Genomic DNA, 24,365 nt, shown 5'->3' on the forward strand with positions numbered 1-24,365 from the left:
TGTCCCTTTTACTCAAGCTAGCATTTCAACGCAATGTGGAACTTTCCACTAGGCTGCAGGAAACTTGCTTCAGTCCATCAGGGGATGTAGCTCAGTGGTAGACCGCATGCTTTGCATCTATGAGGTCCTGGGTTCAATCCCCAGCATCTCCATGGAAAGTTATCCGTTATCCTTAAACCTTTATCTGTTGCACATCTCTCTCTGCCTAATTTTTTAGTTGGGAAATTTGCATCTAGCTTGAGTACAAGGCACTCGTAACTCAGCCCAACATTCACAAGGGCCAGTGGTTCAGTAGTAGAGAACATGCTTTGCATGTATGAGCTCCTGGGTACAATCTCAGCGTCTCCAAGGAAAGTTGTAGAATTAAAAAGTTTTATTTTTTATTTTTTTTGCAACAAAGGTCCTGGTTTCAATCCCCAGCAATTTAAAGGAATGTGGAACTTTCCATTAGCCTCACACATGCAAAGTATATGCTCTACCATTGAGCTACTGCCTCTTGTGAAGGTTGTGGTGAGTTACATGTCCCTTTTACTCAAGCTAGCATTTCAAAGCAATGTGGAACTTTCCACTCGCCTGCAGGAAACTTGCGTTAGTCCATCAGGGGATGTAGCTCAGTGGTAGAGCACATGCTTTGCATGTATGAGTTCCTGGGTTCAATCCCCAGCATCTCCAAGAAAGTCATCCTTTAACTCAAAACTTTATCTGTTGCACATCTCTCTCTGCCAAATTTATATTTTGAAAAATAGCAACTAGCTTGAGTACAAGGCAAATGTAACTCAGCACAGCTTTCTCAAGTGCCAGTAGCTCAGTGGTAGAGCATATGCTTTGCATGCATGTGGTCATGGGTTCAATCCCCAGCTACTCCAAAGGATATTGTCCTTCAACACTAAGCTTTATCTGTTGCGCATCTCTCACTGCCTAATTTATATTTGGAAAAATAGCAACTAGCTTGAGTATAAGGTACATGTAACTCAGCCCAACCTTCACAAGTCCAGTGGCTCAGTGGTAGAGCGCATGCTTTGTATGTATGAGCTCCTGGGTTCAATCCCCAGTGTCTCCAAAGAAATTTGTTGAATTGTAAGGATTTTTTTGTATTTTTTTTGCAAAAAACTTTTGCAAAAAAGGTCCTGGGTTCAATCCCCAGCATTTAAAGCAATTTGGAACTTTCCATTAGCCTAATACATGCAAAGCATATGCTCTACCATTGAGCTACTGCCCCTTGTGATGGTTGTGGTGAGTTTCATGTCCCTTTTACTCAAGCTAGCATTTCAAAGCAATGTGGAACTTTCCACTAGCCTGCAGGAAACTTGCTTCAGTCCATCAGGGGATGTAGCTCAGTGGTAGAGCGCATGCTTTGCATGTATGAGGTCCTGGGTTCAATCACCATTTCCAAGGAAAGTTTTCCTTTAACTCAAACCTTTATCTGTTGCACATCTCTCTCTGCCTAATTATTTAGTTGGAAAATTAGCATCTAGCTTGAGTACAAGGCACATGTAACTCAGCCCAACATTCACAAGGGCCAGTGGTTCAGTGGTAGAGCACATGCTTTGCATGTATGAGCTCCTGGGTTCAATCTCAGCATCTCCAAGGAAAGTTGAAGAATTGAAAAGTTTTATTTTTTATTTTTTTTGCAACAAAAGTCCTGGTTTCAATCCCCAGCAATTTAAAGGAATGTGGAACTTTCCATTAGCCTCACACATGCAAAGTATATGCTCTACCATTGAGCAACTGCCTCTTGTGAAGGTTGTGGTGAGTTACATGTTCCTTTTACTCAAGCTAGCATTTCAACGCAATGTGGAACTTTCCACTAGGCTGCAGGAAACTTGCTTCAGTCCATCAGGGGATGTAGCTCAGTGGTAGAGTGCATGCTTTGCATGTATGAGGTCCTGGGTTCAATCCCCAGCATCTCCAAGAAAGTCATCCTTTAACTCAAAGCTTTATCTGTTGCACATCTCTCTCTGCCAAATTTATATTTGGAAAAATAACAACTAGCTTGAGTACAAGGCACATGTAACTCAACACAGCTTTCTCAAGTGCCAGTAGCTCAGTGGTAGAGCATATGCTTTGCATGCATGTGGTCATGGGTTCAATCTCCAGCAACTCCAAGGATAGTTATACTTCACCTCAAAGCTTTATCTGTTGTGCATCTCTCTCTGCCTAATTTATATTTGGAAAAATGGCAGCTAGCTTGAGTATAAGGTACATGTATCTCAGCCCAACCTTCACTAGGGCCAGTGGCTCAGTGGTAGAACACATGCTTTGCATGTATGAGCTCCTGGGTTCAATCCCCACCGTCTCCAAAGAAAGTTCCCGTGTCACCACGTAGAATTGTAAAGTTGTTTTGTTGGATTTTTTTGCAACAAATGTCCTGGGTTCAATCCCCAGCATTTTAAAGCAATTTGGAACTTTCCTTTAGCCTCATACATGCAACGCATATACTCAACCATTGAGCTACTGCCCCCTGTGAAGGTTGTGGTGAGTTTCATGTCCCTTTTACTCAAGCTAGCACTTCAAAGCAATGTGGAACTTTCCACTAGCCTGCAGGAAACTTGCTTCAGTCCATCAGGGGATGTAGCTCAGTGGTAGAGCGCATGCTTTGCATGTATGAGGTCCTGGGTTCAATCCCCAGCATCTCCAAGGAAAGTTTTCCTTTAACTCAAACCTTTATCTGTTGCACATCTCTCTCTGCCTAATTATTTAGTTGGAAAATTAGCATCTAGCTTGAGTACAAAGCACATGTAACTCAGCCCAACATTCACAAGGGCCAGTGGTTCAGTGGTACAGCACATGCTTTGCATGTATGAGCTCCTGGGTTCAATCTCAGCGTCTCTAAGGAAAGTTGTAGAATTGAAAAGTTTTATTTTTTATTTTTTTTGCAACAAAGGTCCTGGTTTCAATCCCCAGCAATTTAAAGGAATGTGGAACTTTCCATTAGCCTCACACATGCAAAGTATATGCTCTACCATTGAGCTACTGCCTCTTGTGAAGGTTGTGGTGAGTTACATGTCCCTTTTACTCAAGCTAGCATTTCAACGCAATGTGGAACTTTCCACTAGGCTGCAGGAAACTTGCTTCAGTCCATCAGGGGATGTAGCTCAGTGGTAGACTGCATGCTTTGCATGTATGAGGTCCTGGGTTCAATCCCCAGCATCTCCAAGAAAGTCATCCTTTAACTCAAAGCTTTTTCTGTTGCACATCTCTCTCTGCCAAATTTATATTTGGAAAAATAACAACTAGCTTGAGTACAAGGCACATGTAACTCAGCACAGCTTTCTCAAGTGACAGTAGCTCAGTGGTAGAGCATATGCTTTGCATTCATGTGGTCATGGGTTCAATCCCCAGCTTCTCCAAGGAAAGTTCCCGTCTTACCACGTAGAATTGTAAAGTTATTTTGTTGGATTTTTTTGCAACAAATGTCCTGGGTTCAATCCCCAGCATTTTAAAGCAATTTGGAACTTTCCTTTAGCCTCATACATGCAAAGCACCTGCTCTACCATTGAGCTACTGCCCCTTGTGAAGGTTGTGGTGAGTTTCATGTCCCTTTTACTCAAGCTAGCATTTCAAAGCAATGTGGAACTTTCCACTAGCCTGCAGGAAACTTGCTTCAGTCCATCAGGGGATGTAGCTCAGTGGTAGAGCGCATGCTTTGCATGTATGAGGTCCTGGGTTCAATCCCCAGCATCTCCAAGGAAAGTTATCCTTTAACTCAAACCTTTATCTGTTGCACATCTCTCTCTGCCTAATTATTTAGTTGGGAAATTAGCATCTAGCTTGAGTACAAGGCACATGTAACTCAGCACAGCTTTCTCAAGTGACAGTAGCTCAGTGGTAGAGCATATGCCTTGCATTCATGTGGTCATGGGTTCAATCCCCAGCTTCTCCAAGGAAAGTTCCTGTGTTACCACGTAGAATTGTAAAGTTATTTTGTTGGATTTTTTTGCAACAAATGTCCTGGGTTCAATCCCCAGCATTTTAAAGCAATTTGGAACTTTCCTTTAGCCTCATACATGCAAAGCACCTGCTCTACCATTGAGCTACTGCCCCTTGTGAAGGTTGTGGTGAGTTTCATGTCCCTTTTACTCAAGCTAGCATTTCAAAGCAATGTGGAACTTTCCACTAGCCTGCAGGAAACTTGCTTCAGTCCATCAGGGGATGTAGCTCAGTGGTAGAGCGCATGCTTTGCATGTATGAGGTCCTGGGTTCAATCCCCAGCATCTCTAAGGAAAGTTATCCTTTAACTCAAACCTTTATCTGTTGCACATCTCTCTCTGCCTAATTATTTAGTTGGGAAATTAGCATCTAGCTTGAGTACAAGGCACTTGTAACTCAGCCCAACATTCACAAGGGCCAGTGGTTCAGTGGTAGAGAACATGCTTTGCATGTATGAGCTCCTGGGATCAATCTCAGCGTCTCCAAGGAAAGTTGTAGAATTGAAAAGTTTTATTTTTTATTTTTTTTTGCAACAAAGGTCCTGGTTTCAATCCCCAGCAATTTATAGGAATGTGGAACTTTCCATTAGCCTCACACATGCAAAGTATATGCTCTACCATTGAGCTACTGCCTCTTGTGAAGGTTGTGGTGAGTTACATGTCCCTTTTACTCAAGCTAGCATTTCAACGCAATGTGGAACTTTCCACTAGGCTGCAGGAAACTTGCTTCAGTCCATCAGGGGATGTAGCTCAGTGGTAGAGCGCATGCTTTGCATGTATGAGGTCCTGGGTTCAATCCCCAGCATCTCCAAGGAAAGTTATACTTTAACTCAAACCTTTATCTGTTGCACATCTCTCTCTGCCTAATTTTTTAGTTGGGAAATTAGCATCTAGCTTGAGTACAAGGCACTTGTAACTCAGCCCAACATTCACAAGGGCCAGTGGTTCAGTGGTAGAGAACATGCTTTGCATGTATGAGCTCCTGGGTTCAATCTCAGCGTCTCCAAGGAAAGTTGTAGAATTGAAAAGTTTTATTTTTTATTATTTTTGCAACAAAGGTCCTGGTTTCAATCCCCAGCAATTTAAAGGAATGTGGAACTTTCCATTAGCCTCACACATGCAAAGTATATGCTCTACCATTGAGCTACTGCCCCTTGTGAAGGTTGTGGTGAGTTTCATGTCCCTTTTACTCAAGCTAGCATTTCAAAGCAATGTGGAACTTTCCACTAGCCTGCAGGAAACTTGCTTCATTCCGTCAGGGGATGTAGCTCAGTGGTAGAGCGCATGCTTTGCATGTATGAGGTCCTGGGTTCAATCCCCAGCATCTCCAAGGAAAGTTATCATTTAACTCAAACCTTTATCTGTTGCATATCTCTCTCTGCCTAATTATTTGGTTGGGAAATTAGCATCTAGCTTGAGTACAAGGCACATGTAACTCAGCCCAACATTCACAAGGGCCAGTGGTTCAGTGGTAGAGCATATGCTTTGCATGCATGTGGTCATGGGTTCAATCTCCAGCAACTCCAAGGATAGTTATACTTCACCTCAAAGTTTAATCTTTTGTGCATCTCTCTCTTCCTAATTTATATTTGGAAAAATGGCAGCTAGCTTGAGTATAAGGTACATGTATCTCAGCCCAACCTTTACTAGGGCCAGTGGCTCAGTGGTAGAACACATGCTTTGCATGTATGAGCTCCTGGGTTCAATCCCCACCGTCTCCAAAGAAAATTCCTGTGTCACCACGTAGAATTGTAAAGTTGTTTTGTTGGATTTTTTTTGCAACAAATGTCCTGGGTTCAATCCCCAGCATTTTAAAGCAATTTGGAACTTTCCTTTAGCCTCATACATGCAAAGTTTATACTCTACCATTGAGCTACTGCCCCCTGTGAAGGTTGTGGTGAGTTTCATGTCCCTTTTACTCAAGCTAGCATTTCTTAGCAATGTGGAACTTTCCACTCGCCTGCAGGAAACTTTCTTCAGTCCATCAGGGGATGTAGCTCAGTGGTAGAGCGCATGCTTTGCATGTATGAGGTCCTGGGTTCAATCCCCAGCATCTCCAAGAAAGTCATCCTTTAACTCAAAGCTTTTTCTGTTGCACATCTCTCTCTGCCTAATTTTTTAGTTGGGAAATTTGCATCTAGCTTGAGTACAAGGCACTTGTAACTCAGCCCAACATTCACAAGGGCCAGTGGTTCAGTGGTAGAGAACATGCTTTGCATGTATGAGCTCCTCGGTTCAATCTCAGCGTCTCCAAGGAAAGTTGTAGAATTGAAAAGATTTATTTTTTATTTTTTTTGCAACAAAGGTCCTGGTTTCAATCCCCAGCAATTTAAAGGAATGTGGAACTTTCCATTAGCCTCACACATGCAAAGTATATGCTCTACCATTGAGCTACTGCCCCTTGTGAAGGTTGTGGTGAGTTTCATGTCCCTTTTACTCAAGCTAGCATTTTAAAGCAATGTGGAACTTTCCACTAGCCTGCGGGAAACATGCTTCAGTCCATCAGGGGATGTAGCTCAGTGGTAGAGCGCATGCTTTGCATGTATGAGGTCCTGGGTTCAATCCCCAGCATCTCCAAGGAAAGTTTTCCTTTAACTCAAACCTTTATCTGTTGCACATCTCTCTCTGCCTAATTATTTAGTTGGAAAATTAGCATCTAGCTTGAGTACAAAGCACATGTAACTCAGCCCAACATTCACAAGGGCCAGTGGTTCAGTGGTACAGCACATGCTTTGCATGTATGAGCTCCTGGGTTCAATCTCAGCGTCTCCAAGGAAAGTTGTAGAATTGAAAAGTTTTATTTTTTATTTATTTTTTGCAACAAAGGTCCTGGTTTCAATCCCCAGCAATTTAAAGGAATGTGGAACTTTCCATTAGCCTCACACATGCAAAGTATATGCTCTACCATTGAGCTACTGCCTCTTGTGAAGGTTGTGGTGAGTTACATGTCCCTTTTACTCAAGCTAGCATTTCAAAGCAATGTGGAACTTTCCACTAGGCTGCAGGAAACTTGCTTCAGTCCATCAGGGGATGTAGCTCAGTGGTAGACCGCATGCTTTGCATCTATGAGGTCCTGGGTTCAATCCCCAGCATCTCCATGGAAAGTTATCCGTTATCCTTAAACCTTTATCTGTTGCACATCTCTCTCTGCCTAATTTTTTAGTTGGGAAATTTGCATCTAGCTTGAGTACAAGGCACTCGTAACTCAGCCCAACATTCACAAGGGCCAGTGGTTCAGTAGTAGAGAACATGCTTTGCATGTATGAGCTCCTGGGTACAATCTCAGCGTCTCCAAGGAAAGTTGTAGAATTAAAAAGTTTTATTTTTTATTTTTTTTGCAACAAAGGTCCTGGTTTCAATCCCCAGCAATTTAAAGGAATGTGGAACTTTCCATTAGCCTCACACATGCAAAGTATATGCTCTACCATTGAGCTACTGCCTCTTGTGAAGGTTGTGGTGAGTTACATGTCCCTTTTACTCAAGCTAGCATTTCAAAGCAATGTGGAACTTTCCACTCGCCTGCAGGAAACTTGCGTTAGTCCATCAGGGGATGTAGCTCAGTGGTAGAGCACATGCTTTGCATGTATGAGTTCCTGGGTTCAATCCCCAGCATCTCCAAGAAAGTCATCCTTTAACTCAAAACTTTATCTGTTGCACATCTCTCTCTGCCAAATTTATATTTTGAAAAATAGCGACTAGCTTGAGTACAAGGCAAATGTAACTCAGCACAGCTTTCTCAAGTGCCAGTAGCTCAGTGGTAGAGCATATGCTTTGCATGCATGTGGTCATGGGTTCAATCCCCAGCTACTCCAAAGGATATTGTCCTTCAACACTAAGCTTTATCTGTTGCGCATCTCTCACTGCCTAATTTATATTTGGAAAAATAGCAACTAGCTTGAGTATAAGGTACATGTAACTCAGCCCAACCTTCACAAGTCCAGTGGCTCAGTGGTAGAGCGCATGCTTTGTATGTATGAGCTCCTGGGTTCAATCCCCAGTGTCTCCAAAGAAATTTGTTGAATTGTAAGGATTTTTTTGTATTTTTTTTGCAAAAAACTTTTGCAAAAAAGGTCCTGGGTTCAATCCCCAGCATTTAAAGCAATTTGGAACTTTCCATTAGCCTAATACATGCAAAGCATATGCTCTACCATTGAGCTACTGCCCCTTGTGATGGTTGTGGTGAGTTTCATGTCCCTTTTACTCAAGCTAGCATTTCAAAGCAATGTGGAACTTTCCACTAGCCTGCAGGAAACTTGCTTCAGTCCATCAGGGGATGTAGCTCAGTGGTAGAGCGCATGCTTTGCATGTATGAGGTCCTGGGTTCAATCACCATTTCCAAGGAAAGTTTTCCTTTAACTCAAACCTTTATCTGTTGCACATCTCTCTCTGCCTAATTATTTAGTTGGAAAATTAGCATCTAGCTTGAGTACAAGGCACATGTAACTCAGCCCAACATTCACAAGGGCCAGTGGTTCAGTGGTAGAGCACATGCTTTGCATGTATGAGCTCCTGGGTTCAATCTCAGCATCTCCAAGGAAAGTTGAAGAATTGAAAAGTTTTATTTTTTATTTTTTTTGCAACAAAAGTCCTGGTTTCAATCCCCAGCAATTTAAAGGAATGTGGAACTTTCCATTAGCCTCACACATGCAAAGTATATGCTCTACCATTGAGCAACTGCCTCTTGTGAAGGTTGTGGTGAGTTACATGTTCCTTTTACTCAAGCTAGCATTTCAACGCAATGTGGAACTTTCCACTAGGCTGCAGGAAACTTGCTTCAGTCCATCAGGGGATGTAGCTCAGTGGTAGAGTGCATGCTTTGCATGTATGAGGTCCTGGGTTCAATCCCCAGCATCTCCAAGAAAGTCATCCTTTAACTCAAAGCTTTATCTGTTGCACATCTCTCTCTGCCAAATTTATATTTGGAAAAATAACAACTAGCTTGAGTACAAGGCACATGTAACTCAACACAGCTTTCTCAAGTGCCAGTAGCTCAGTGGTAGAGCATATGCTTTGCATGCATGTGGTCATGGGTTCAATCTCCAGCAACTCCAAGGATAGTTATACTTCACCTCAAAGCTTTATCTGTTGTGCATCTCTCTCTGCCTAATTTATATTTGGAAAAATGGCAGCTAGCTTGAGTATAAGGTACATGTATCTCAGCCCAACCTTCACTAGGGCCAGTGGCTCAGTGGTAGAACACATGCTTTGCATGTATGAGCTCCTGGGTTCAATCCCCACCGTCTCCAAAGAAAGTTCCCGTGTCACCACGTAGAATTGTAAAGTTGTTTTGTTGGATTTTTTTGCAACAAATGTCCTGGGTTCAATCCCCAGCATTTTAAAGCAATTTGGAACTTTCCTTTAGCCTCATACATGCAACGCATATACTCAACCATTGAGCTACTGCCCCCTGTGAAGGTTGTGGTGAGTTTCATGTCCCTTTTACTCAAGCTAGCACTTCAAAGCAATGTGGAACTTTCCACTAGCCTGCAGGAAACTTGCTTCAGTCCATCAGGGGATGTAGCTCAGTGGTAGAGCGCATGCTTTGCATGTATGAGGTCCTGGGTTCAATCCCCAGCATCTCCAAGGAAAGTTTTCCTTTAACTCAAACCTTTATCTGTTGCACATCTCTCTCTGCCTAATTATTTAGTTGGAAAATTAGCATCTAGCTTGAGTACAAAGCACATGTAACTCAGCCCAACATTCACAAGGGCCAGTGGTTCAGTGGTACAGCACATGCTTTGCATGTATGAGCTCCTGGGTTCAATCTCAGCGTCTCTAAGGAAAGTTGTAGAATTGAAAAGTTTTATTTTTTATTTTTTTTGCAACAAAGGTCCTGGTTTCAATCCCCAGCAATTTAAAGGAATGTGGAACTTTCCATTAGCCTCACACATGCAAAGTATATGCTCTACCATTGAGCTACTGCCTCTTGTGAAGGTTGTGGTGAGTTACATGTCCCTTTTACTCAAGCTAGCATTTCAACGCAATGTGGAACTTTCCACTAGGCTGCAGGAAACTTGCTTCAGTCCATCAGGGGATGTAGCTCAGTGGTAGACTGCATGCTTTGCATGTATGAGGTCCTGGGTTCAATCCCCAGCATCTCCAAGAAAGTCATCCTTTAACTCAAAGCTTTTTCTGTTGCACATCTCTCTCTGCCAAATTTATATTTTGAAAAATAACAACTAGCTTGAGTACAAGGCACATGTAACTCAGCACAGCTTTCTCAAGTGACAGTAGCTCAGTGGTAGAGCATATGCTTTGCATTCATGTGGTCATGGGTTCAATCCCCAGCTTCTCCAAGGAAAGTTCCCGTCTTACCACGTAGAATTGTAAAGTTATTTTGTTGGATTTTTTTGCAACAAATGTCCTGGGTTCAATCCCCAGCATTTTAAAGCAATTTGGAACTTTCCTTTAGCCTCATACATGCAAAGCACCTGCTCTACCATTGAGCTACTGCCCCTTGTGAAGGTTGTGGTGAGTTTCATGTCCCTTTTACTCAAGCTAGCATTTCAAAGCAATGTGGAACTTTCCACTAGCCTGCAGGAAACTTGCTTCAGTCCATCAGGGGATGTAGCTCAGTGGTAGAGCGCATGCTTTGCATGTATGAGGTCCTGGGTTCAATCCCCAGCATCTCCAAGGAAAGTTATCCTTTAACTCAAACCTTTATCTGTTGCACATCTCTCTCTGCCTAATTATTTAGTTGGGAAATTAGCATCTAGCTTGAGTACAAGGCACATGTAACTCAGCACAGCTTTCTCAAGTGACAGTAGCTCAGTGGTAGAGCATATGCCTTGCATTCATGTGGTCATGGGTTCAATCCCCAGCTTCTCCAAGGAAAGTTCCTGTGTTACCACGTAGAATTGTAAAGTTATTTTGTTGGATTTTTTTGCAACAAATGTCCTGGGTTCAATCCCCAGCATTTTAAAGCAATTTGGAACTTTCCTTTAGCCTCATACATGCAAAGCACCTGCTCTACCATTGAGCTACTGCCCCTTGTGAAGGTTGTGGTGAGTTTCATGTCCCTTTTACTCAAGCTAGCATTTCAAAGCAATGTGGAACTTTCCACTAGCCTGCAGGAAACTTGCTTCAGTCCATCAGGGGATGTAGCTCAGTGGTAGAGCGCATGCTTTGCATGTATGAGGTCCTGGGTTCAATCCCCAGCATCTCTAAGGAAAGTTATCCTTTAACTCAAACCTTTATCTGTTGCACATCTCTCTCTGCCTAATTATTTAGTTGGGAAATTAGCATCTAGCTTGAGTACAAGGCACTTGTAACTCAGCCCAACATTCACAAGGGCCAGTGGTTCAGTGGTAGAGAACATGCTTTGCATGTATGAGCTCCTGGGATCAATCTCAGCGTCTCCAAGGAAAGTTGTAGAATTGAAAAGTTTTATTTTTTATTTTTTTTTGCAACAAAGGTCCTGGTTTCAATCCCCAGCAATTTATAGGAATGTGGAACTTTCCATTAGCCTCACACATGCAAAGTATATGCTCTACCATTGAGCTACTGCCTCTTGTGAAGGTTGTGGTGAGTTACATGTCCCTTTTACTCAAGCTAGCATTTCAACGCAATGTGGAACTTTCCACTAGGCTGCAGGAAACTTGCTTCAGTCCATCAGGGGATGTAGCTCAGTGGTAGAGCGCATGCTTTGCATGTATGAGGTCCTGGGTTCAATCCCCAGCATCTCCAAGGAAAGTTATCCTTTAACTCAAACCTTTATCTGTTGCACATCTCTCTCTGCCTAATTTTTTAGTTGGGAAATTAGCATCTAGCTTGAGTACAAGGCACTTGTAACTCAGCCCAACATTCACAAGGGCCAGTGGTTCAGTGGTAGAGAACATGCTTTGCATGTATGAGCTCCTGGGTTCAATCTCAGCGTCTCCAAGGAAAGTTGTAGAATTGAAAAGTTTTATTTTTTATTATTTTTGCAACAAAGGTCCTGGTTTCAATCCCCAGCAATTTAAAGGAATGTGGAACTTTCCATTAGCCTCACACATGCAAAGTATATGCTCTACCATTGAGCTACTGCCCCTTGTGAAGGTTGTGGTGAGTTTCATGTCCCTTTTACTCAAGCTAGCATTTCAAAGCAATGTGGAACTTTCCACTAGCCTGCAGGAAACTTGCTTCATTCCGTCAGGGGATGTAGCTCAGTGGTAGAGCGCATGCTTTGCATGTATGAGGTCCTGGATTCAATCCCCAGCATCTCCAAGGAAAGTTATCATTTAACTCAAACCTTTATCTGTTGCACATCTCTCTCTGCCTAATTATTTGGTTGGGAAATTAGCATCTAGCGTGAGTACAAGGCACATGTAACTCAGCCCAACATTCACAAGGGCCAGTGGTTCAGTGGTAGAGCATATGCTTTGCATGCATGTGGTCATGGGTTCAATCTCCAGCAACTCCAAGGATAGTTATACTTCACCTCAAAGTTTAATCTTTTGTGCATCTCTCTCTGCCTAATTTATATTTGGAAAAATGGCAGCTAGCTTGAGTATAAGGTACATGTATCTCAGCCCAACCTTCACTAGGGCCAGTGGCTCAGTGGTAGAACACATGCTTTGCATGTATGAGCTCCTGGGTTCAATCCCCACCGTCTCCAAAGAAAATTCCTGTGTCACCACGTAGAATTGTAAAGTTGTTTTGTTGGATTTTTTTTGCAACAAATGTCCTGGGTTCAATCCCCAGCATTTTAAAGCAATTTGGAACTTTCCTTTATCCTCATACATGCAAAGTTTATACTCTACCATTGAGCTACTGCCCCCTGTGAAGGTTGTGGTGAGTTTCATGTCCCTTTTACTCAAGCTAGCATTTCTTAGCAATGTGGAACTTTCCACTCGCCTGCAGGAAACTTTCTTCAGTCCATCAGGGGATGTAGCTCAGTGGTAGAGCGCATGCTTTGCATGTATGAGGTCCTGGGTTCAATCCCCAGCATCTCCAAGAAAGTCATCCTTTAACTCAAAGCTTTTTCTGTTGCACATCTCTCTCTGCCTAATTTTTTAGTTGGGAAATTTGCATCTAGCTTGAGTACAAGGCACTTGTAACTCAGCCCAACATTCACAAGGGCCAGTGGTTCAGTGGTAGAGAACATGCTTTGCATGTATGAGCTCCTCGGTTCAATCTCAGCGTCTCCAAGGAAAGTTGAAGAATTGAAAAGATTTATTTTTTATTTTTTTTGCAACAAAGGTCCTGGTTTCAATCCACAGCAATTTAAAGGAATGTGGAACTTTCCATTAGCCTCACACATGCAAAGTATATGCTCTACCATTAAGCTACTGCCCCTTGTGAAGGTTGTGGTGAGTTTCATGTCCCTTTTACTCAAGCTAGCATTTCAAATCAATGTGGAACTTTCCACTAGCCTGCAGGAAACTTGCTTCATTCCGTCAGGGGATGTAGCTCAGTGGTAGAGCGCATGCTTTGCATGTATGAGGTCCTGGGTTCAATCCCCAGCATCTCCAAGGAAAGTTATCATTTAACTCAAACCTTTATCTGTTGCACATCTCTCTCTGCCTAATTATTTAGTTGGGAAATTAGCATCTAGCTTGAGTACAAGGCACATGTAACTCAGCCCAACATTCACAAGGGCCAGTGGTTCAGTGGTAGAGCATATGCTTTGCATGCATGTGGTCATGGGTTCAATCTCCAGCAACTCCAAGGATAGTTATACTTCACCTCAAAGCTTTATCTGTTGTGCATCTCTCTCTGCCTAATTTATATTTGGAAAAATGGCAGCTAGCTTGAGTATAAGGTACATGTATCTCAGCTTAACCTTCACTAGGGTCAGTGGCTCAGTGGTAGAACACATGCTTTGCATGTATGAGCTCCTGGGTTCAATCCCCAGCGTCTCCAAAGAAAGTTCCTGTGTCACCACGTAGAATTGTAAAGTTGTTTTGTTGGATTTTTTTTGCAACAAATGTCCTGGGTTCAATCCCCAGCATTTTAAAGCAATTTGGAACTTTCCTTTAGCCTCATACATGCAAAGCATATACTCTACCATTGAGCTACTGCCCCCTGTGAAGGTTGTGGTGAGTTTCATGTCCCTTTTACTCAAGCTAGCACTTCAAAGCAATGTGGAACTTTCCACTAGCCTGCAGGAAACTTGCTTCACTCCATCAGGGGATGTAGCTCAGTGGTAGAGCGCATTCTTTGCATGTATGAGGTCCTGGGTTCAATCCCCAGCATCTCCAAGGAAACTTTTCCTTTAACTAAAACCTTTATCTGTTGCACATCTCTCTCTGCCTAATTATTTAGTTGGAAAATTAGCATCTAGCTTGAGTACAAAGCACATGTAACTCAGCCCAAAATTCACAAGGGCCAGTGGTTCAGTGGTACAGCACATGCTTTGCATGTATGAGCTCCTGTGTTCAATCTCAGCGTCTCTAAGGAAAGTTGTAGAATTGAAAAGTTTTATTTTTTATTTTTTTTTGCAACAAAGGTCCTGGTTTCAATCCCCAGCAATTTAAAGGAATGTGGAACTTTCCATTAGCCTCACACATGCAAAGTATATGCTCTACCATTGAGCTACTGCCTCTTGTGAAGGTTGTGGTGAGTTACATGTCCCTTTTACTCAAGCTAGCATTTCAACGCAATGTGGAACTTTCCACTAGGCTGCAGGAAACTTGCTTCAGTCCATCAGGGGATGTAGCTCAGTGGTAGACTGCATGCTTTGCATGTATGAGGTCCTGGGTTCAATCCCCAGCATCTCCAAGAAAGTCATCCTTTAACTCAAAGCTTTTTCTGTTGCACATCTCTCTCTGCCAAATTTATATTTGGAAAAATAACAACTAGCTTGAGTACAAGGCACATGTAACTCAGCACAGCTTTCTCAAGTGACAGTAGCTCAGTGGTAGAGCATATGCTTTGCATTCATGTGTTCATGGGTTCAATCCCCAGCTTCTCCAAGGAAAGTTCCCGTCTTACCACGTAGAATTGTAAAGTTATTTTGTTGGATTTTTTTGCAACAAATGTCCTGGGTTCAATCCCCAGCATTTTAAAGCAATTTGGAACTTTCCTTTAGCCTCATACATGCAAAGCACCTGCTCTACCATTGAGCTACTGCCCCTTGTGAAGGTTGTGGTGAGTTTCATGTCCCTTTTACTCAAGCTAGCATTTCAAAGCAATGTGGAACTTTCCACTAGCCTGCAGGAAACTTGCTTCAGTCCATCAGGGGATGTAGCTCAGTGGTAGAGCGCATGCTTTGCATGTATGAGGTCCTGGGTTCAATCCCCAGCATCTCCAAGGAAAGTTATCCTTTAACTCAAACCTTTATCTGTTGCACATCTCTCTCTGCCTAATTATTTAGTTGGGAAATTAGCATCTAGCTTGAGTACAAGGCACATGTAACTCAGCACATCTTTCTCAAGTGACAGTAGCTCAGTGGTAGAGCATATGCCTTGCATTCATGTGGTCATGGGTTCAATCCCCAGCGTCTCCAAGGAAAGTTCCTGTGTTACCACGTAGAATTGTAAAGTTATTTTGTTGGATTTTTTTGCAACAAATGTCCTGGGTTCAATCCCCAGCATTTTAAAGCAATTTGGAACTTTCCTTTAGCCTCATACATGCAAAGCACCTGCTCTACCATTGAGCTACTGCCCCTTGTGAAGGTTGTGGTGAGTTTCATGTCCCTTTTACTCAAGCTAGCATTTCAAAGCAATGTGGAACTTTCCACTCGCCTGCAGGAAACTTGCTTCAGTCCATCAGGGGATGTAGCTCAGTGGTAGAGCGCATGCTTTGCATGTATGAGGTCCTGGGTTCAATCCCCAGCATCTCCAAGGAAAGTTATCCTTTAACTCAAACCTTTATCTGTTGCACATCTCTCTCTGCCTAATTATTTAGTTGGGAAATTAGCATCTAGCTTGAGTACAAGGCACTTGTAACTCAGCCCAACATTCACAAGGGCCAGTGGTTCAGTGGTAGAGAACATGCTTTGCATGTATGAGCTCCTGGGATCAATCTCAGCGTCTCCAAGGAAAGTTGTAGAATTGAAAAGTTTTTTATTTTATTTTTTTTTGCAACAAAGGTCCTGGTTTCAATCCCCAGCAATTTATAGGAATGTGGAACTTTCCATTAGCCTCACACATGCAAAGTATATGCTCTTCCATTGAGCTACTGCCTCTTGTGAAGGTTGTGGTGAGTTACATGTCCCTTTTACTCAAGCTAGCATTTCAACGCAATGTGGAACTTTCCACTAGGCTGCAGGAAACTTGCTTCAGTCCATCAGGGGATGTAGCTCAGTGGTAGAGCGCATGCTTTGCATGTATGAGGTCCTGGGTTCAATCCGCAGCATCTCCAAGGAAAGTTATCCTTTAACTCAAACCTTTATCTGTTGCACATCTCTCTCTGCCTAATTTTTTAGTTGGGAAATTAGCATCTAGCTTGAGTACAAGGCACTTGTAACTCAGCCCAACATTCACAAGGGCCAGTGGTTCAGTGGTAGAGAACATGCTTTGCATGTATGAGCTCCTGGGTTCAATCTCACCGTCTCCAAGGAAAGTTGTAGAATTGAAAAGTTTTATTTTTTATTTTTTTTGCAACAAATGTCCTGGGTTCAATCCCCAGCATTTTAAAGCAATTTGGAACTTTCCTTTAGCCTCATACATGCAAAGCACCTGCTCTACCATTGAGCTACTGCCCCTTGTGAAGGTTGTGGTGAGTTTCATGTCCCTTTTACTCAAGCTAGCATTTCAAAGCAATGTGGAACTTTCCACTAGCCTGCAGGAAACTTGCTTCAGTCCGTCAGGGGATGTAGCTCAGTGGTAGAGCGCATGCTTTGCATGTATGAGGTCCTGGGTTCAATCCCCAGCATCTCCAAGGAAAGTTATCCTTTAACTCAAACCTTTATCTGTTGCACATCTCTCTCTGCCTAATTATTTAGTTGGGAAATTAGCATCTAGCTTGAGTACAAGGCACTTGTAACTCAGCCCAACATTCACAAGGGCCAGTGGTTCAGTGTTAGAGAACATGCTTTGCATGTATGAGCTCCTGGGATCAATCTCAGCGTCTCCAAGGAAAGTTGTAGAATTGAAAAGTTTTTTTTTTTAGTTTTTTTTGCAACAAAGGTCCTGGTTTCAATCCCCAGCAATTTATAGGAATGTGGAACTTTCCATTAGCCTCACACATGCAAAGTATATGCTCTTCCATTGAGCTACTGCCTCTTGTGAAGGTTGTGGTGAGTTACATGTCCCTTTTACTCAAGCTAGCATTTCAACGCAATGTGGAACTTTCCACTAGGCTGCAGGAAACTTGCTTCAGTCCATCAGGGGATGTAGCTCAGTGGTAGAGCGCATGCTTTGCATGTATGAGGTCCTGGGTTCAATCCCCAGCATCTCCAAGGAAAGTTATCCTTTAACTCAAACCTTTATCTGTTGCACATCTCTCTCTGCCTAATTTTTTAGTTGGGAAATTAGCATCTAGCTTGAGTACAAGGCACTTGTAACTCAGCCCAACATTCACAAGGGCCAGTGGTTCAGTGGTAGAGAACATGCTTTGCATGTATGAGCTCCTGGGTTCAATCTCAGCGTCTCCAAGGAAAGTTGTAGAATTGAAAAGTTTTATTTTTTATTTTTTTTGCAACAAAGGTCCTGGTTTCAATCCCCAGCAATTTAAAGGAATGTGGAACTTTCCATTAGCCTCACACATGCAAAGTATATGCTCTACCATTGAGCTACTGCCCCTTGTGAAGGTTGTGGTGAGTTTCATGTCCCTTTTACTCAAGCTAGCATTTCAAAGCAATGTGGAACTTTCCACTAGCCTGCAGGAAACTTGCTTCATTCCGTCAGGGGATGTAGCTCAGTGGTAGAGCGCATGCTTTGCATGTATGAGGTCCTGGGTTCAATCCCCAGCATCTCCAAGGAAAGTTATCATTTAACTCAAACCTTTATCTGTTGCACATCTCTCTCTGCCTAATTATTTAGTTGGGAAATTAGCATCTAGCTTGAGTACAAGGCACATGTAACTCAGCCCAACATTCACAAGGGCCAGTGGTTCAGTGGTAGAGCATATGCTTTGCATGCATGTGGTCATGGGTTCAATCTCCAGCAACTCCAAGGATAGTTATACTTCACCTCAAAGCTTTATCTGTTGTGCATCTCTCTCTGCCTAATTTATATTTGGAAAAATGGCAGCTAGCTTGAGTATAAGGTACATGTATCTCAGCCCAACCTTCACTAGGGCCAGTGGCTCAGTGGTAGAACACATGCTTTGCATGTATGAGCTCCTGGGTTCAATCCCCAGCGTCTCCAAAGAAAGTTCCTGTGTCACCACGTAGAATTGTAAAGTTGTTTTGTTGGATTTTTTTTGCAACAAATGTCCTGGGTTCAATCCCCAGCATTTTAAAGCAATTTGGAACTTTCCTTTAGCCTCATACATGCAAAGCATATACTCTACCATTGAGCTACTGCCCCCTGTGAAGGTTGTGGTGAGTTTCATGTCCCTTTTACTCAAGCTAGCACTTCAAAGCAATGTGGAACTTTCCACTAGCCTGCAGGAAACTTGCTTCACTCCATCAGGGGATGTAGCTCAGTGGTAGAGCGCATGCTTTGCATGTATGAGGTCCTGGGTTCAATCCCCAGCATCTCCAAGGAAAGTCATCCTTTAACTCAAACCTTTATCTGTTGCACATCTCTCTCTGCCTAATTCTTTAGTTGGGAAATTTGCATCTAGCTTGAGTACAAGGCACTTGTAACTCAGCCCAACATTCACAAGGGCCAGTGGTTCAGTGGTAGAGAACATGCTTTGCATGTATGAGCTCCTCGGTTCAATCTCAGCGTCTCCAAGGAAAGTTGTAGAATTGAAAAGATTTATTTTTTATTTTTTTTGCAACAAAGGTCCTGGTTTCAATCCCCAGCAATTTAAAGGAATGTGGAACTTTCCATTAGCCTCACACATGCAAAGTATATGCTCTACCATTGAGCTACTGCCCCTTGTGAAGGTTGTGGTGAGTTTCATGTCCCTTTTACTCAAGCTAGCATTTTAAAGCAATGTGGAACTTTCCACTAGCCTGCGGGAAACATGCTTCAGTCCATCAGGGGATCTAGCTCAGTGGTAGAGCACATGCTTTGCATGTATGAGTTCCTGGGTTCAATCCCCAGCATCTCCAAGAAAGTCATCCTTTAACTCAAAACTTTATCTGTTGCACATCTCTCTCTGCCAAATTTATATTTTGAAAAATAGCAACTAGCTTGAGTACAAGGCAAATGTAACTCAGCACAGCTTTCTCAAGTGCCAGTAGCTCAGTGGTAGAGCATATGCTTTGCATGCATGTGGTCATGGGTTCAATCCCCAGCTACTCCAAAGGATATTGTCCTTCAACACTAAGCTTTATCTGTTGCGCATCTCTCACTGCCTAATTTATATTTGGAAAAATAGCAACTAGCTTGAGTATAAGGTACATGTAACTCAGCCCAACCTTCACAAGTCCAGTGGCTCAGTGGTAGAGCGCATGCTTTGTATGTATGAGCTCCTGGGTTCAATCCCCAGTGTCTCCAAAGAAATTTGTTGAATTGTAAGGATTTTTTTGTATTTTTTTTGCAAAAAACTTTTGCAAAAAAGGTCCTGGGTTCAATCCCCAGCATTTAAAGCAATTTGGAACTTTCCATTAGCCTAATACATGCAAAGCATATGCTCTACCATTGAGCTACTGCCCCTTGTGATGGTTGTGGTGAGTTTCATGTCCCTTTTACTCAAGCTAGCATTTCAAAGCAATGTGGAACTTTCCACTAGCCTGCAGGAAACTTGCTTCAGTCCATCAGGGGATGTAGCTCAGTGGTAGAGCGCATGCTTTGCATGTATGAGGTCCTGGGTTCAATCACCATTTCCAAGGAAAGTTTTCCTTTAACTCAAACCTTTATCTGTTGCACATCTCTCTCTGCCTAATTATTTAGTTGGAAAATTAGCATCTAGCTTGAGTACAAGGCACATGTAACTCAGCCCAACATTCACAAGGGCCAGTGGTTCAGTGGTAGAGCACATGCTTTGCATGTATGAGCTCCTGGGTTCAATCTCAGCATCTCCAAGGAAAGTTGAAGAATTGAAAAGTTTTATTTTTTATTTTTTTTGCAACAAAAGTCCTGGTTTCAATCCCCAGCAATTTAAAGGAATGTGGAACTTTCCATTAGCCTCACACATGCAAAGTATATGCTCTACCATTGAGCAACTGCCTCTTGTGAAGGTTGTGGTGAGTTACATGTTCCTTTTACTCAAGCTAGCATTTCAACGCAATGTGGAACTTTCCACTAGGCTGCAGGAAACTTGCTTCAGTCCATCAGGGGATGTAGCTCAGTGGTAGAGTGCATGCTTTGCATGTATGAGGTCCTGGGTTCAATCCCCAGCATCTCCAAGAAAGTCATCCTTTAACTCAAAGCTTTATCTGTTGCACATCTCTCTCTGCCAAATTTATATTTGGAAAAATAACAACTAGCTTGAGTACAAGGCACATGTAACTCAACACAGCTTTCTCAAGTGCCAGTAGCTCAGTGGTAGAGCATATGCTTTGCATGCATGTGGTCATGGGTTCAATCTCCAGCAACTCCAAGGATAGTTATACTTCACCTCAAAGCTTTATCTGTTGTGCATCTCTCTCTGCCTAATTTATATTTGGAAAAATGGCAGCTAGCTTGAGTATAAGGTACATGTATCTCAGCCCAACCTTCACTAGGGCCAGTGGCTCAGTGGTAGAACACATGCTTTGCATGTATGAGCTCCTGGGTTCAATCCCCACCGTCTCCAAAGAAAGTTCCCGTGTCACCACGTAGAATTGTAAAGTTGTTTTGTTGGATTTTTTTGCAACAAATGTCCTGGGTTCAATCCCCAGCATTTTAAAGCAATTTGGAACTTTCCTTTAGCCTCATACATGCAACGCATATACTCAACCATTGAGCTACTGCCCCCTGTGAAGGTTGTGGTGAGTTTCATGTCCCTTTTACTCAAGCTAGCACTTCAAAGCAATGTGGAACTTTCCACTAGCCTGCAGGAAACTTGCTTCAGTCCATCAGGGGATGTAGCTCAGTGGTAGAGCGCATGCTTTGCATGTATGAGGTCCTGGGTTCAATCCCCAGCATCTCCAAGGAAAGTTTTCCTTTAACTCAAACCTTTATCTGTTGCACATCTCTCTCTGCCTAATTATTTAGTTGGAAAATTAGCATCTAGCTTGAGTACAAAGCACATGTAACTCAGCCCAACATTCACAAGGGCCAGTGGTTCAGTGGTACAGCACATGCTTTGCATGTATGAGCTCCTGGGTTCAATCTCAGCGTCTCTAAGGAAAGTTGTAGAATTGAAAAGTTTTATTTTTTATTTTTTTTGCAACAAAGGTCCTGGTTTCAATCCCCAGCAATTTAAAGGAATGTGGAACTTTCCATTAGCCTCACACATGCAAAGTATATGCTCTACCATTGAGCTACTGCCTCTTGTGAAGGTTGTGGTGAGTTACATTTACCTTTTACTCAAGCTAGCATTTCAACGCAATGTGGAACTTTCCACTAGGCTGCAGGAAACTTGCTTCAGTCCATCAGGGGATGTAGCTCAGTGGTAGACTGCATGCTTTGCATGTATGAGGTCCTAGGTTCAATCCCCAGCATCTCCAAGAAAGTCATCCTTTAACTCAAAGCTTTTTCTGTTGCACATCTCTCTCTGCCAAATTTATATTTGGAAAAATAACAACTAGCTTGAGTACAAGGCACATGTAACTCAGCACAGCTTTCTCAAGTGACAGTAGCTCAGTGGTAGAGCATATGCTTTGCATTCCTGTGGTCATGGGTTCAATCCCCAGCTTCTCCAAGGAAAGTTCCCGTCTTACCACGTAGAATTGTAAAGTTATTTTGTTGGATTTTTTTGCAACAAATGTCCTGGGTTCAATCCCCAGCATTTTAAAGCAATTTGGAACTTTCCTTTAGCCTCATACATGCAAAGCACCTGCTCTACCATTGAGCTACTGCCCCTTGTGAAGGTTGTGGTGAGTTTCATGTCCCTTTTACTCAAGCTAGCATTTCAAAGCAATGTGGAACTTTCCACTAGCCTGCAGGAAACTTGCTTCAGTCCATCAGGGGATGTAGCTCAGTGGTAGAGCGCATGCTTTGCATGTATGAGGTCCTGGGTTCAATCCCCAGCATCTCCAAGGAAAGTTATCCTTTAACTCAAACCTTTATCTGTTGCACATCTCTCTCTGCCTAATTATTTAGTTGGGAAATTAGCATCTAGCTTGAGTACAAGGCACATGTAACTCAGCACAGCTTTCTCAAGTGACAGTAGCTCAGTGGTAGAGCATATGCCTTGCATTCATGTGGTCATGGGTTCAATCCCCAGCTTCTCCAAGGAAAGTTCCTGTGTTACCACGTAGAATTGTAAAGTAATTTTGTTGGATTTTTTTGCAACAAATGTCCTGGGTTCAATCCCCAGCATTTTAAAGCAATTTGGAACTTTCCTTTAGCCTCATACATGCAAAGCACCTGCTCTACCATTGAGCTACTGCCCCTTGTGAAGGTTGTGGTGAGTTTCATGTCCCTTTTACTCAAGCTAGCATTTCAAAGCAATGTGGAACTTTCCACTAGCCTGCAGGAAACTTGCTTCAGTCCATCAGGGGATGTAGCTCAGTGGTAGAGCGCATGCTTTGCATGTATGAGGTCCTGGGTTCAATCCCCAGCATCTCTAAGGAAAGTTATCCTTTAACTCAAACCTTTATCTGTTGCACATCTCTCTCTGCCTAATTATTTAGTTGGGAAATTAGCATCTAGCTTGAGTACAAGGCACTTGTAACTCAGCCCAACATTCACAAGGGCCAGTGGTTCAGTGGTAGAGAACATGCTTTGCATGTATGAGCTCCTGGGATCAATCTCAGCGTCTCCAAGGAAAGTTGTAGAATTGAAAAGTTTTATTTTTTATTTTTTTTTGCAACAAAGGTCCTGGTTTCAATCCCCAGCAATTTAAAGGAATGTGGAACTTTCCATTAGCCTCACACATGCAAAGTATATGCTCTACCATTGAGCTACTGCCCCTTGTGAAGGTTGTGGTGAGTTTCATGTCCCTTTTACTCAAGCTAGCATTTCAAAGCAATGTGGAACTTTCCACTAGCCTGCAGGAAACTTGCTTCATTCCGTCAGGGGATGTAGCTCAGTGGTAGAGCGCATGCTTTGCATGTATGAGGTCCTGGGTTCAATCCCCAGCATCTCCAAGGAAAGTTATCATTTAACTCAAACCTTTATCTGTTGCACATCTCTCTCTGCCTAATTATTTGGTTGGGAAATTAGCATCTAGCTTGAGTACAAGGCACATGTAACTCAGCCCAACATTCACAAGGGCCAGTGGTTCAGTGGTAGAGCATATGCTTTGCATGCATGTGGTCATGGGTTCAATCTCCAGCAACTCCAAGGATAGTTATACTTCACCTCAAAGCTTTATCTGTTGTGCATCTCTCTCTGCCTAATTTATATTTGGAAAAATGGCAGCTAGCTTGAGTATAAGGTACATGTATCTCAGCCCAACCTTCACTAGGGCCAGTGGCTCAGTGGTAGAACACATGCTTTGCATGTATGAGCTCCTGGGTTCAATCCCCACCGTCTCCAAAGAAAATTCCTGTGTCACCACGTAGAATTGTAAAGTTGTTTTGTTGGATTTTTTTTGCAACAAATGTCCTGGGTTCAATCCCCAGCATTTTAAAGCAATTTGGAACTTTCCTTTAGCCTCATACATGCAAAGTTTATACTCTACCATTGAGCTACTGCCCCCTGTGAAGGTTGTGGTGAGTTTCATGTCCCTTTTACTCAAGCTAGCATTTCTTAGCAATGTGGAACTTTCCACTCGCCTGCAGGAAACTTTCTTCAGTCCATCAGGGGATGTAGCTCAGTGGTAGAGCGCATACTTTGCATGTATGAGGTCCTGGGTTCAATCCCCAGCATCTCCAAGAGTCATCCTTTAACTCAAAGCTTTTTCTGTTGCACATCTCTCTCTGCCTAATTTTTTAGTTGGGAAATTTGCATCTAGCTTGAGTACAAGGCACTTGTAACTCAGCCCAACATTCACAAGGGCCAGTGGTTCAGTGGTAGAGAACATGCTTTGCATGTATGAGCTCCTCGGTTCAATCTCAGCGTCTCCAAGGAAAGTTGAAGAATTGAAAATATTTATTTTTTATTTTTTTTGCAACAAAGGTCCTGGTTTCAATCCACAGCAATTTAAAGGAATGTGGAACTTTCCATTAGCCTCACACATGCAAAGTAAATGCTCTACCATTGAGCTACTGCCCCTTGTGAAGGTTGTGGTGAGTTTCATGTCCCTTTTACTCAAGCTAGCATTTCAAAGCAATGTGGAACTTTCCACTAGCCTGCAGGAAACTTGCTTCATTCCGTCAGGGGATGTAGCTCAGTGGTAGAGCGCATGCTTTGCATGTATGAGGTCCTGGGTTCAATCCCCAGCATCTCCAAGGAAAGTTATCATTTAACTCAAACCTTTATC

General features: G+C 42.7%; 28 non-coding genes across 28 annotated transcripts; all 28 read left to right on the forward strand.

Moving 5' to 3' along the window:
- Positions 1 to 1,839: 1,839 nt before the first annotated feature.
- On the forward strand, positions 1,840 to 1,911 carry trnaa-ugc (transfer RNA alanine (anticodon UGC)). Its single transcript has one exon. It is a non-coding gene; the product is annotated as a tRNA-Ala (tRNA).
- A 654-nt stretch (positions 1,912 to 2,565) lies between these two features.
- On the forward strand, positions 2,566 to 2,637 carry trnaa-ugc (transfer RNA alanine (anticodon UGC)). Its single transcript has one exon. It is a non-coding gene; the product is annotated as a tRNA-Ala (tRNA).
- Positions 2,638 to 3,615: 978 nt separating this feature from the next.
- Positions 3,616 to 3,687, forward strand: trnaa-ugc (transfer RNA alanine (anticodon UGC)). The gene has a single exon. It is a non-coding gene; the product is annotated as a tRNA-Ala (tRNA).
- A 461-nt stretch (positions 3,688 to 4,148) lies between these two features.
- trnaa-ugc (transfer RNA alanine (anticodon UGC)) lies at positions 4,149 to 4,220 on the forward strand. Its single transcript has one exon. It is a non-coding gene; the product is annotated as a tRNA-Ala (tRNA).
- Positions 4,221 to 4,668: 448 nt separating this feature from the next.
- Positions 4,669 to 4,740, forward strand: trnaa-ugc (transfer RNA alanine (anticodon UGC)). Its single transcript has one exon. It is a non-coding gene; the product is annotated as a tRNA-Ala (tRNA).
- A 447-nt stretch (positions 4,741 to 5,187) lies between these two features.
- On the forward strand, positions 5,188 to 5,259 carry trnaa-ugc (transfer RNA alanine (anticodon UGC)). Its single transcript has one exon. It is a non-coding gene; the product is annotated as a tRNA-Ala (tRNA).
- Positions 5,260 to 5,916: 657 nt separating this feature from the next.
- On the forward strand, positions 5,917 to 5,988 carry trnaa-ugc (transfer RNA alanine (anticodon UGC)). The gene has a single exon. It is a non-coding gene; the product is annotated as a tRNA-Ala (tRNA).
- Positions 5,989 to 6,434: 446 nt separating this feature from the next.
- On the forward strand, positions 6,435 to 6,506 carry trnaa-ugc (transfer RNA alanine (anticodon UGC)). The gene has a single exon. It is a non-coding gene; the product is annotated as a tRNA-Ala (tRNA).
- Positions 6,507 to 8,714: 2,208 nt separating this feature from the next.
- Positions 8,715 to 8,786, forward strand: trnaa-ugc (transfer RNA alanine (anticodon UGC)). The gene has a single exon. It is a non-coding gene; the product is annotated as a tRNA-Ala (tRNA).
- A 654-nt stretch (positions 8,787 to 9,440) lies between these two features.
- On the forward strand, positions 9,441 to 9,512 carry trnaa-ugc (transfer RNA alanine (anticodon UGC)). The gene has a single exon. It is a non-coding gene; the product is annotated as a tRNA-Ala (tRNA).
- Positions 9,513 to 10,490: 978 nt separating this feature from the next.
- Positions 10,491 to 10,562, forward strand: trnaa-ugc (transfer RNA alanine (anticodon UGC)). Its single transcript has one exon. It is a non-coding gene; the product is annotated as a tRNA-Ala (tRNA).
- A 461-nt stretch (positions 10,563 to 11,023) lies between these two features.
- Positions 11,024 to 11,095, forward strand: trnaa-ugc (transfer RNA alanine (anticodon UGC)). Its single transcript has one exon. It is a non-coding gene; the product is annotated as a tRNA-Ala (tRNA).
- A 448-nt stretch (positions 11,096 to 11,543) lies between these two features.
- Positions 11,544 to 11,615, forward strand: trnaa-ugc (transfer RNA alanine (anticodon UGC)). Its single transcript has one exon. It is a non-coding gene; the product is annotated as a tRNA-Ala (tRNA).
- Positions 11,616 to 12,791: 1,176 nt separating this feature from the next.
- trnaa-ugc (transfer RNA alanine (anticodon UGC)) lies at positions 12,792 to 12,863 on the forward strand. Its single transcript has one exon. It is a non-coding gene; the product is annotated as a tRNA-Ala (tRNA).
- Positions 12,864 to 13,309: 446 nt separating this feature from the next.
- Positions 13,310 to 13,381, forward strand: trnaa-ugc (transfer RNA alanine (anticodon UGC)). The gene has a single exon. It is a non-coding gene; the product is annotated as a tRNA-Ala (tRNA).
- A 1,708-nt stretch (positions 13,382 to 15,089) lies between these two features.
- trnaa-ugc (transfer RNA alanine (anticodon UGC)) lies at positions 15,090 to 15,161 on the forward strand. Its single transcript has one exon. It is a non-coding gene; the product is annotated as a tRNA-Ala (tRNA).
- A 461-nt stretch (positions 15,162 to 15,622) lies between these two features.
- Positions 15,623 to 15,694, forward strand: trnaa-ugc (transfer RNA alanine (anticodon UGC)). Its single transcript has one exon. It is a non-coding gene; the product is annotated as a tRNA-Ala (tRNA).
- Positions 15,695 to 16,661: 967 nt separating this feature from the next.
- trnaa-ugc (transfer RNA alanine (anticodon UGC)) lies at positions 16,662 to 16,733 on the forward strand. The gene has a single exon. It is a non-coding gene; the product is annotated as a tRNA-Ala (tRNA).
- A 448-nt stretch (positions 16,734 to 17,181) lies between these two features.
- On the forward strand, positions 17,182 to 17,253 carry trnaa-ugc (transfer RNA alanine (anticodon UGC)). Its single transcript has one exon. It is a non-coding gene; the product is annotated as a tRNA-Ala (tRNA).
- Positions 17,254 to 17,700: 447 nt separating this feature from the next.
- On the forward strand, positions 17,701 to 17,772 carry trnaa-ugc (transfer RNA alanine (anticodon UGC)). Its single transcript has one exon. It is a non-coding gene; the product is annotated as a tRNA-Ala (tRNA).
- A 657-nt stretch (positions 17,773 to 18,429) lies between these two features.
- trnaa-ugc (transfer RNA alanine (anticodon UGC)) lies at positions 18,430 to 18,501 on the forward strand. The gene has a single exon. It is a non-coding gene; the product is annotated as a tRNA-Ala (tRNA).
- A 1,686-nt stretch (positions 18,502 to 20,187) lies between these two features.
- Positions 20,188 to 20,259, forward strand: trnaa-ugc (transfer RNA alanine (anticodon UGC)). The gene has a single exon. It is a non-coding gene; the product is annotated as a tRNA-Ala (tRNA).
- A 654-nt stretch (positions 20,260 to 20,913) lies between these two features.
- On the forward strand, positions 20,914 to 20,985 carry trnaa-ugc (transfer RNA alanine (anticodon UGC)). The gene has a single exon. It is a non-coding gene; the product is annotated as a tRNA-Ala (tRNA).
- A 978-nt stretch (positions 20,986 to 21,963) lies between these two features.
- On the forward strand, positions 21,964 to 22,035 carry trnaa-ugc (transfer RNA alanine (anticodon UGC)). The gene has a single exon. It is a non-coding gene; the product is annotated as a tRNA-Ala (tRNA).
- A 461-nt stretch (positions 22,036 to 22,496) lies between these two features.
- Positions 22,497 to 22,568, forward strand: trnaa-ugc (transfer RNA alanine (anticodon UGC)). Its single transcript has one exon. It is a non-coding gene; the product is annotated as a tRNA-Ala (tRNA).
- Positions 22,569 to 23,016: 448 nt separating this feature from the next.
- Positions 23,017 to 23,088, forward strand: trnaa-ugc (transfer RNA alanine (anticodon UGC)). Its single transcript has one exon. It is a non-coding gene; the product is annotated as a tRNA-Ala (tRNA).
- A 657-nt stretch (positions 23,089 to 23,745) lies between these two features.
- trnaa-ugc (transfer RNA alanine (anticodon UGC)) lies at positions 23,746 to 23,817 on the forward strand. The gene has a single exon. It is a non-coding gene; the product is annotated as a tRNA-Ala (tRNA).
- A 444-nt stretch (positions 23,818 to 24,261) lies between these two features.
- trnaa-ugc (transfer RNA alanine (anticodon UGC)) lies at positions 24,262 to 24,333 on the forward strand. Its single transcript has one exon. It is a non-coding gene; the product is annotated as a tRNA-Ala (tRNA).
- The last annotated feature ends 32 nt before the right edge of the window (positions 24,334 to 24,365 follow it).

Source organism: Pseudorasbora parva, chromosome 20, assembly GCF_024679245.1.
Source record: "Pseudorasbora parva isolate DD20220531a chromosome 20, ASM2467924v1, whole genome shotgun sequence".
Classification (NCBI taxonomy): domain Eukaryota; kingdom Metazoa; phylum Chordata; class Actinopteri; order Cypriniformes; family Gobionidae; genus Pseudorasbora; species Pseudorasbora parva.